The sequence below is a fragment of the Falco cherrug genome, chromosome 3 (genome assembly GCF_023634085.1).
Source record: "Falco cherrug isolate bFalChe1 chromosome 3, bFalChe1.pri, whole genome shotgun sequence".
NCBI lineage: Eukaryota > Metazoa > Chordata > Aves > Falconiformes > Falconidae > Falco > Falco cherrug.
The window spans coordinates 49,416,701-49,425,429 of NC_073699.1; positions in this window are offsets into that span (position 1 = coordinate 49,416,701).

An 8,729-nucleotide genomic window follows, 5' to 3' on the forward strand; every position below is an offset into this window, starting at 1 on the left:
TCTGATTGAAATGTTTTTCAGCTGTAGTAGCAGTAGACAGATTAGGTTAAAATTCAGCTACATATTCTTAATTGAATAAAAATCACTTTGCTTGTTTCACTAGATATTTTTTTTGGTGCTGTTGAAAACATCCCCTTCCTAACCAGCTTGAACTGTTCTTCTAGGGAATATTTGTTGACACTAGGAACCAGAATTGCTACATTTAAATTGGGAGGGGGAGGATTCTTCAGAAATATTGGCTGTTTTTATGTACAAGCAAAAAAAGAATTCTAACAGGAACTTATTTACAGAAAAAATAGTAAGGTGTGAATGCTTAAAGAAAGTTTAGTAGGAGTGATTCCAAGCTGAGCTCTGTGTACTTGCACTTGATTGAAAAGATATCCTTTCCCAGGCAACCCTTCAGTATTTCAACTCTTTAATATCTCTTATAAATCACAATAAACTGGGTAATTTCCTGCCGTGGTCTTGGCTGGTGTAAGCTTCCAAGTCCTCTGATTGTTAACTGAAGCAATTACACACTTTAGATTGATGGCTGAACTGACTAAATTGACATGCAAAAAGTAAGTGTTTCTTTTCATATGGGAGGCATTCAATTATTTATCATAAGGGTGTTCTTAAAGTTGTGTTTACTTGAAGACCTCCTTTATCCTATTTGTTAGAATAAATAAAGCAGATTTATCATAAGGGTCTTCTTAAAGTTGTGTTTACTTGAAGACCTCCTTTATCCTATTTGTTAGAATAAATAAAGCAGCAATACAACAGAAATATACAACATGCTACATTTTTTTGCAATGGGAAAAAATGTGCCTTTCCAAATAGTAAAAATGAACAGAAAACAGAGGGGATTTCAATTGCTGTCCCTAATGTTATTTGGCTTGGAGCTGTGGAAATCTACTTACTGTATCTAAGTGGATTCTTGTTTTGAAACTAATATTCAAATATTCTTTGACAAGCAAAGAATTTTTGGTGAACCTTCTGATTTGGCCTTTTTATCAAGAAATTAATTTTATTCACACTTTTAAATTCAACTTTTGTCACCTTTTTAAAGGGTATGTTGGATAATGAGGTCAGCTTGGAAAGGAGACTGCAAAATTTTGCAGTTGAGGTGTATAATATATAGATCAGAGATATTCAGAGGGTATGTTTTGCCTTCATTTCCAAAATGGCAATTATTACCTGACCTGACTGCTGCAAGATCCACAAGAAATCATTTGCAGGCTGATGACCTTATTTTAGCTGTTGTAGGTAAGTCAGGGTGTAGCCAAATGTCTGAACTTCACCAGTATGTATTTGCAAACCAACCCAATCTCTTCCAAGGAATCTACACCCTGCCCTGCTCCCTGTTTTCAATGTAAAGACATACTTTAGTCCTGCTGGAAAAATAACAGAAAGGAACCCCTGAATTCTGGAAGCTGCTATCTAGTTAGGGAACAATATAACACAGAGTTTTGCAGGCTTCCTCCAGATGATCTAGGGAGTGTGGCTCAAGCCCAGCATAATACATTCATCTCTTGGACTCAAAGGTTTGTAGGCATCCATTTCCTTTTAGGCAGGCCATCATCCGTTCCAACAACTATGTTATTTCTTTGTCTTGTCACTTGAAAAATGAACTGATCCCCAGATTTCCCACACCTTTAGGTTTTTTTGGCCATTGCTAATATGGGCTGGACTTAGTCAACGTTTTTAGGACATATTCCTCATACATTACTTTAGACCTGATGATGCCATTCAAAAAGGCTTGTTCACAACTCCTCCTGATGACACCACTTTAAAGGGATGTTTAAACTTAATCTCAAAGAAGTTTAAATATTTTAACTAGTGCCTTGTTCCTGAAGGCCCCCATTCAGCTGAGTTTGGGGATTGCTAGAGGGCACAAGTAGTTCCAGCACAGGCAGCAGGACTGTGAACTTTCAGTAGATTCTGTGTGTTGAAGGCTTGAGTAGTTTGCTGTCACTGACACACATAAATGTATCTGACTTTAAAGCCTTTATAGTTCCATTTGACTGATGAAGTAGTGAAGGTTTAGGGTTCCTAATTTTGTTTGGTCATCTCTCAATTCAGTTATGCTGATTCCTTGTCCCTGAAATGTCTTACACCAGAATGGTTAGCTGTAAACTTCCTGAGCAGGTCTGAGTTGCTCCAGCTTCATATTTTGTAAGCTAGCATTTCCCCCTTGAAGTCAAATGCTGCTGGACTGGTCTCAATCACACAGACAAAACTTGCCTTTGCACTACAGCACAGTCCCCCAACAGCAAGTGTCAGCGAGTAAGACCGAGCAAGACAGGAGCCCCTGCAAATTCACTGGACACCATTCAGCCTGCCGCAGCATCAGGTGAAAGTGCTGGCCTCGTCTAACAGCATTGTAAAACAGAAACATTTATTTTAAGAATCATTTCCTTTGAAATAAAATTGGTGAGAGGTAGTGGTTTGGATGCCCGCCAACCCAGACTGCTCATTCATGGTAAATTAAAGCTCTATTTTTAAAGTCTAGTGATCTTTTATTGGATTTTTACCCCATACCAACATTACTCTGGTCTCATACTATAATAAACGTACAAAAAGCAAAAGGTTCTGAGAAAGATAGATCCTTCAGAAAAATTATCTCCCTGAACACACATCTGTTACAAAAACAAAACCCAAACCAAGCTATTAGTAATTGTCTATCTGTAAAACCCATCATGGTACCAGATCAGAAAGACCAAATAGTGATGGTTTATTTTGCTTTTGTTGCAAAACCTGGATTAGAATAGGGTGTTCTCTCCTCTGCTTACCCTTAGAAAAAAATCTGCTGATGTGGAGCCCTGTACTGAAGAAAAGTGGCTCCAGTTGGACAATCCTAAAGAAATTGGTTGGACTTGTAGCCATGACCAACAGTGCACTTGCTTTTGGGAGTGTCCTGGGAGGAAATCTGTGTCTTGTCCCTTTCAGTAGAGTTAGGAGGAGCTGCTGGGGTCATTGTTATAATAGGGCTTGGCCACTTTGTTTATTTGATGAAAGGAAGCATTTAATGTTACTGATCTGATGTGGCAACAGAAGAAGATAAAGAACAGAAAACAAAAGGGAGTTTGACTTAGATATGAGAAATAACTTCAGTTTCTATAAATTATGATTCTGTTAAAGTTCTGTGATGTCTGAGGTCAACAAATACGTATTTAACTATTTCTGGTGATCTGTTCTATGAACAGACAAGCACAGGAAAGTGCATAGTTCCATTTTATCAAGGAAAACTAGTCGAAAAACCAGAGCCATCAACTCATCAAGAAATCACTTGCCATGAGTAGTTGGTGGCAATGGGGTTTAAGGTCAGTCATGAAATCCTTCACACTGCATTTGGTTCCTGGAAGATGTGGGCTTATCCTAAATTATATGAAACTCACCAGTTGTTTGTGACTGCAACCGCAGAAAAAAAAGGAAAAAGCAATGCATCTGGATAGCATTCTCCATGTACTTGCAGTAGTTAACTAACCCTCCCTCATGTGATGATGGTGCTTTTTTCAATTTACAGTAAATAAAGCAGGGAAAAGAAGACAATTTATGACAAGTCCTTGGCTTTTGTGTCACACTGCTGCCCGTATAAGTAGAAATTAAAACAGCCATATGGCAGCTTACTGATCCAAGTAACAAATCAGTAGGGTATTGTCCTGGTTTCAGCCAGGATAGAGTTAATTTTCATCTCAGTAGCTGGTACAATGTTGTGTTTTGGGTTTAGTGTGAGAATAATCTTGATAACACGCTGATGGTTTTAGTTTAAGTCAATGAATTTTCAGTTGTTTAGGCCCTTACAGTGAGAACGCTGGAGAGGCACAAAAAATTGAGAGGGCACACAGCCAGGACAGCTGACCCCAAACGGCCAAAGGAATACTCCACATTGTAGAACATCATGCTGAGTATATAAACTGGAGGAGCTGGCGGGGGCTAGTGGATGATGTCCAGGGACTGGCTGGGCATGGGTCAGCAACTGGTAGCGTCAATGGCGTATTGTGCATCACTTGCTGGTTTAGGGTTTTCTTTCCTTTCCCTTTGGACTTTATTCCTCTCCCTTTCTTCTCTTATTTTCATTACAATTGTTATTGTTGTTGTTGTTATTTCATTTTATTTCAATTATTAAATTTTTCTTTCATCAACCCTCAGGTTTTACCTTTTTCCCAGTTCTCCTCCCTGTCCCACTGGGTGTAGGCGGGATGGGGTGAGCGAGCAGCTGCATAGTACTTAGTTGCCAGCTTGGGTTAAACCACAACAGGTACATATATATGGGCCCAGGCAGAGCCCATGCATCCCAGTGGTAAATGAAAAATTAAGAAAAACTTCATAGATCAACCAATCGATAATATATCAATAAACTGATATCTATTCCTTGGAGACCACTTGTTTATGAGTGGGTAAAGGAGAGTGACATCAGAAAAAGAACTGATGCTTTTTTTCTGTTTCTTGGGTATGCAGGATCTTTTGTTTCTGCTGTTGCTAATATAGCAGTCTTCACAACTACAAGCTCATCCTGCTGTGGTTACTTCAGCCCAGCCACAATGCTAACGCTACAAAAAGCCCAGATCTATCTGTTAATGCTGAATTCTTCCAAAGTTAAAATGATATCAAATATTCCCTGTCCTCCAACTTAATCTCCTGCAGCACAGTAAACCTCAGCTCAGTACCTGTTTCTGAGAACAGACCTCCTGGTACACAGGTGTGGTGGGTTGACCCTGGCTGGACACCAGGTGCCCACCAAAGCTGCTCTATCACTCCCCTCCTGCAAAAGGGTGAGAAAAAAATATAACAAAAGGCTCATGGGTCGACATAAGGACAGGGAGATCATTCAGCAATTACTGCCATGGGCAAAACGGGCTCAAATTGGAGAAATTAGTTTATTACTTATCAGATCAAAGTACAGTAGTGAGATATAAAAACTAAATCTTAAAATACCTTCCCCGCCCCCTTCCCTTCTTCCTGGGCACAACTTTGTTTTTTTCCATCTTGGAGCTGGCTGGCGCTGGCTCTGTTGGACATGGGGGAATTTTCTCACAGCTTCTCACAGAAGCCACCCCTGTAGCCCCCTGCTACCAAAACCTGGCCACACAAACCCAATACAACAGGTGAGCTAAGGTCAGGCATCAGGGATGGAGCGCTTGAACTAAAATGAATAGATCCTGTAATCAAATTGCTATTTAGGTGTGACTACCGTGACTTAAGGCAGCCTGGGCTGCAATGGTTTTAGTAGACTCAGGCCCAGAAAAAAATGTCTTTTCCACTAACTTTCAGAGCCATGTGTGTTTTGTTAGTTCTATTTTCTGTAACTTCTCATTAGACTAGCGATTACTTTCACATGAAATTGATGTGGTTTCAACAGTGAAAACATGTCACACATTTTGATGAATTTTGCCAAAACTTTCTTTGCAGTGCAATATTTTGCATGGTAGTTTGCAGTGTACTGGTGTCTGAAGTTTTTCTTTCTGCTCAGTTGTTGGTACCTACCACAGAAAGAGTGACAGCAAATCTTTAGACATGTTATCCACAGATCCGTAACAAAAGTGCTATATGAAAATGTTCAATGTGAAGGGAAATAGATCAGAACAAAAAGTCAGTACTCAAATAGTCAGATATGTAATGAGGAAGTCCGCTGTTAAATATTTTCTCATCTGAGATGTTTAAAGTTAATAAGAAATGGAAAGAAAAAAAAGTAGATATATCCCTGATAAAATTTGATTGATCTTTTCAAAATAACAATTTGAAAATTTGAGGTATTTCACTTTAACAGCATAGGAACTCTAGGACTATTAATTGTGATGAAAAGTCTTGATACATTTTACAGATTACTGTTATATTTACCAGTACTGGAAACAAAATGCCTTTTTGATAAGATCAAGGTTTTGCATATTAACGCTGTAGAATAATAAAAAAATAGAATAGGCTTGTCATCAGCACAGTAGCGTTTTTTTGTGATTTCAGGAAGTGGATGACAATTAACCTCCTGCATGGTACATGTCTGAGAAAACTTTATACTAACTAGCCTACTTTTTCAAAGGTGAGTTTAAAGATGAGCTCAATTGAGATCTTGGGTACTGAAAATTTTAAAGAGGACTGGTCTATGGCTTAGTTGAGGGCATTTTGTCCATAGTTCTTGTTCACTACTGAGCTAACAATTAATGGCTTTAATTTGGTTCATGGGTTTTTTTGTAAGTTTTTAGTTTATCGGTAATTAGGGCTGAAACTATGTGTAGATACCCAAGTTGCGTGGTAGCCTGCATGTGATATAGGAAATATTTCTCTGTGTCTTCAGTATGGAAATCATCTCTCTGGCACTCCCATTACTGGGGACCTCTGTGAGCACCAGCAACCCGGGGAACAAGGTTAGTGTCCTCCTGGCCAGCCACTCAGAAACCCACAAAAAACTGTTAAATGACTGAAATATTTCCTGTCTTAGTAGTTCTCAGCTCCAGCAAGAAATGGTGATAACAGACTTGTTTGGGGTTTTACTGACCCCTTGGGGAAACTGGGTGCTGCAGATGCAGACAGTTCGAGAATAACAGGTATGTGTCTGGCAGTTTCCACAGAGAGCCTGCAGAAGGAAGATGGGTGGGTGGCCATGACTTCTCCACTCTGACCTGTCACCCCTCTCCCAAAGGGAGAGGGCAATTAGCGTATTCAGTTGAGTGAAAGTGTACTAGCATGAACACATCAGCTGTTAATAAATGCTTTGAAATTACACGCTGAGAGTCACAGTAGCTAAACAGTGGTTGCCCAGACCTTTCAGAGCTTTGCCTTCGTCAAGCTCAACAGAGACGCAAGAGTATCGTCTGCGAAACACTGTTTAAAAAGTTAACAGCCGCTTTCTTCTGCAAGGAATGCCACAAGCAAATTAGAGGTATTGTAAACAAAACTGGTTTTATGTGTTTGACATCAATGCTAATACTCTTTTAAAAAAAAAAAAGTTTTAATTTAATGTTAGCTGCTTATGTTATTTGATTCCCTCTGGATCGTTTAGCTGATACCTGTATGTTGTTGACAAAACAAACTGAATTTATGTTGCTGGAATCATCACGAGTCATTAAAATAATTAAAATGAGTCAATGAAATGAGTCATCAAGTGAGAGAGTTACACCTGCAACCACCTTCTGTCCCTGTGTCATGCGACTGAATGTTTGATGATGGGCTTAAAACCTCTGGCTGTCACTTTGAAGTGTTTCTTAACGGCTCATACTGCAATCTTAGTTGTAATGTTCAGTACTGCTGAATGAGTCTTTGTAATTGAATTAACTTGTTAGTCACAGAAAATAGAATCTTCCACACAGAAAGGGAACATTGCTACTTGCAAAGAAGTATTCTGAAAAAGTTTTCATAAGCATATCCTTGGGCAGAAATTAGTGATATCAGGGTTAGCCTTCAAAATTGGTGTATATATGAAGATATAGCCTGCTTTCCAGATTTGGGTTTATTTACACCTTCATTCTTGCACTGGTAAACTCCTTGTTTATGTGAATAAAATGGTTTGATGGGGGGGGGGGGGGGGGCGGGGAGGAAATTACGTTTGATAATTATATATTTTATATATATACACACACATATATATATATGTATTTATATTATATAAATTAATCACTCAAGCTTTTTAAGGAGAGGGATTACACATTCTAGGTATCTGTATAATGCCTGCCATACCAGTTTTTCCCTGTTAGAGTTGGTACCTTTGCGATTTAAAGGAAAAATACAAGTAGTATCCTTATTTATTATATATTGGGTATTATTTGCTAAATATTGAAGGTCAGAAGATGTTTCAGAACTTCTAGTGATGGACGTTACTTCACTCATTTTGAGAAATTCAGCCTGTGTATTATTATTTTTTACTGACTGTAAGATGCAATAGTTAAAGCCTGAAATTTGCAGACCTGGTACCTAAATACTGACTTAATTCTTTTTCTTTCTCCAAATTTGTTGAACATTTTGCTTGATTTCAGGTACCAAAACATAACTTTTATTGTGCACCTTTGCAAAAACATCCTCGAAAACTTTGGCCCTAGGTATTGGTATCACGTTTGGGGCAGGCTAGACTAGAAGAGAAAATTTGGTTTGTTTTGACCACTCTTTTTTATGATTCTAGTTGTTTCTTTCCAACTCTTCCCAGTTAGTACTCAGTGGTATAACAAGCTTGTAAGAAAACACATTTCTAGTTCTTAGCTGATTAAGAAGAGGTTCAGAATGTTTTCCAGAAAGTACCAATAATAAAAGATCCATAATTCAATAGCATATTAATAATTCAATATAAGTCAACCAAGGCAGAATATTTCAAAATAAACTTTTTCAGCTGGTTAAAAATGCCATAATGCCATTGGCATATTATCAAACTTCATTCATTTTTTTATCATATATATTTTTCCCCTTTAATTTCTGGACTAATGTTTCAGGTTGACAGGGCAAATAAGCGACATACTGAAGATGAAGATTCTGGTTGTAACAGGTACCTGTACAGATAATATCAAAGGGCTGGGGGACACCAGTGGCTTAGCTACTTAGAGCATGGCTACTGTAATACAATAGCGTTTTGCACGCTTGGCCCAGGACTGGGCTGAACTCAGCTGCAGGTGGCTTTTAGGGGACCTCTGGAGAAATGGCCCCTTCACCCACTTCCCACATGTGCAGTCTAATTGCAAGGCAATACATGAGAATCAAGGAGATGCTTTGGAAGGAAAACAGGTTACAAATGGTGTTTTTAAAGACATAAAATCATGGTGGTGTGCACT